At 42.9% G+C, this 2713-nt stretch overlaps 1 pseudogene; it reads right to left on the reverse strand.

The window, feature by feature from the left end:
- Positions 1-1919: 1919 nt before the first annotated feature.
- Positions 1920-2363, reverse strand: LOC122738865 (annotated as a pseudogene).
- Between the last annotated feature and the right edge of the window lie 350 nt (positions 2364-2713).

The raw sequence follows: 2713 nt of genomic DNA on the forward strand, positions 1-2713 counted from the left end.
ATGAGAAGGGATGGATTAATTATGATCTATGCTATTGGAAGGAGTACCCACATTGTTGAGGTCACAGATCCATAGAAAAATTGGTGTATATTTCTTAAGGCTGCCTCTAGCTCACCATTTCCATAGTCACAATGCTGGTTTTGACCCAGACCATAGAGGTACTTGGAGCAGTGCCTGGCACATAGTAGGCACTTAATACATGTTTGCTGATTTATTTAGTGATTATATGAATAGTCTGGTAGCAGTCTCTGAACTGACTCCAACGACTCCTGCTTTTCTTGTTCCAAACTGTCCTATATATGGTGGCACAAATTATTATCAATCTGGTCACCTTTTCAGAGAGCAAAAATATTTTTTCAAGGGGCTGCAGAAAAAAATTAAAATCCTAATCATGGACCCCCCTTGAAAACACTTTTCAATTGCTTTTCTTTCCTGATATATTTCAATTTATACCCTCTATTCTTGTCAAGTGAACATATTTACTATTTCCTGAACACAATTTGTCTGCTGTTGCTTCTGAGATGTATCCCATGCTGGTCTTTCTACCTAGAATGCCCTTTCTTTTCTTCTCTATCATTATATGTCCCTTTCCTCTTTTAAAATACTATTTAGGACTTACCTCCTCCAGGAGATCTTCCTTGTTTAACTCTATCTGCTCTCAGTCACTTTCATCATGTGAGTGACCATTGGAAGTGGTATCACGAAGGTCTTAATATTTAGTGTCAATGCTTCCATTGAAGCTCCTGCCCTGGGGACCTTTCTGTCCTAATTAGTGAGTGCCTGACCTGGCCCACTATTTCAGAAGGGGTTCCCTCCCTTGGTCAACTTCTACACAGATGCCTTGTCTTTTTTTCTTTTTCTTTTTTTTTTTTCGTGAGGCAATTGGGGTTAAGCGACTTGTCCAGGATCACACAGCTAGTAAGTGTCAAGTATCTGTGTCTGGATTCGAACTCAGGTCCTCCTGACTCCAGGGCCAGTGCTCTATCTACTGCACCACCTAGCTGCCCCAACAGATGCCTTGTCTTCATGTAGGTACCCTCTGCCCTCACCCCATTTCCAGTTCTGGAATCATAATTAAATCAGAACTATCACTGATTCTGAGAAGGTATGACAATTTATTCCCCTATAACTCCACTTACCACTCCTGTAACTTTGTACAACAAAATGCCTCTTCCTGGCCAACACTTTATGTGTCTCTGCCTGTTCCCCACACCTGTAATGTTCTCCCTCCTTTGCTTCAACTACTGACCTTCCTGGCTTCCTTTAAATCCCAACTAAAATCCCACCTTCTACAGGAAGCCTTCCCCAACTTCTCTTAATTCTAGTACCTTATTTCTGTTAATTATTTCCTATTTATTGATAAATCTCTGTCTCTTTCTCTATTTCTATCTATCTATAGCTTATTTTGTATATATTTGTTTGTATGTTGTCTCCCCCATTAGATGGTAAGCTTCTTGAGGGCAGGGACTGTCTTTTGCCTCTTTTGTATCCTCAGTGTTTACCACAGTGTCTGGCACATAGCAGACACTTAATGTTATTGATTGATTGATTATTGTCTCAAATAGTAGAATGTAAGCTTTTTGAAGACAAGGACTGTCTTGCTTTTTGTATTTGTATATCCAGCACTAGTGGTGACTGAATGCTTAATAAATGCTTTTTCATTCATTCATTCACTCCATTTCTTCCAGAACTAAAAAATTGGGAAAGGAGAGGGGACACTTCTAGGGGGGCATTTCAATCAGAGAGATGGGACAGGTCATTCCTCACCCTTTGACTAAAGTATATCCCAATAACTGGTCCAGATTGGCAATGAACTTGAAATGTGGAGGATATAATTTCTTTTTCTTTTTTTCCTTTCCTTTCTTTCTTTTTTTTTTTATGAACAAGGCAATTTATTAGTGAATCTGATGTGGTCTGTCCTAATGCTTCTTGTTGGCAGCGGCCACCTGTCTGGCAATTCTGTCCAGGTCTCTCTGTCCCTGAGGTGTCAGCTTCCGGTCCCCATCCTGGTCCTTCTCCACCATCTTGAGGCCTTCCAGGGCCTGCAGGACCCTCCGGGCCACTCTCTTGGAGCCTCTGCTGATGTGACTGGACATGACCCCATTGCACTGGTGCCCTCCATAGATCTTGGTCACAGATCCCACCCCTGCCCTGCCTCAGAGGTACAAGTGGTGGGCAGTGGAGGCAGCCCGGGTGTAGAACCAGTTCTCGTCATAGGGCACCAGTTCTTTATGTTTGGCCAGCTTGACTGTGTCTACCCATTCGGGGACTTTCAGCTTCCCTGACTTTTTCAGGAAGGTGGCCAGGGCCTGGACAAACTCCTGTTGGTTCACGTCCTTCACCATGACTCCAAGCATCCTGCGGGCTCCCCGCGGCCAGCCAGGAGAAAAAGGGATATAATATAATTTCAATCTTAAGCTTCCAGACATCATTTAGCAGAGGCAGATCACAGCCCATAAGTGATATAGTCAGATAAGGGAATGTGGCTTTGTCACAGGGGCTCAACATCTGGAGTACAACCCAGGTTATAGCCTAGATGCAAGCATGCATGTATACATTGGAGATATACCTTCTGCTTCCTGTCTTTCTCTTAGGCTGTGACCCAGTTGGTCTCATTTCTTTGCTCCCAATCTCCCTTTCACTTCTTACAAATAGTGGCCTTAAGGGTTGTTTATACTCTTTCACTTTCTTTCCTTTGGGATGTTCCATGGGA

Source organism: Dromiciops gliroides, chromosome 1 (assembly GCF_019393635.1).
Source record: "Dromiciops gliroides isolate mDroGli1 chromosome 1, mDroGli1.pri, whole genome shotgun sequence".
Taxonomy (NCBI): domain Eukaryota; kingdom Metazoa; phylum Chordata; class Mammalia; order Microbiotheria; family Microbiotheriidae; genus Dromiciops; species Dromiciops gliroides.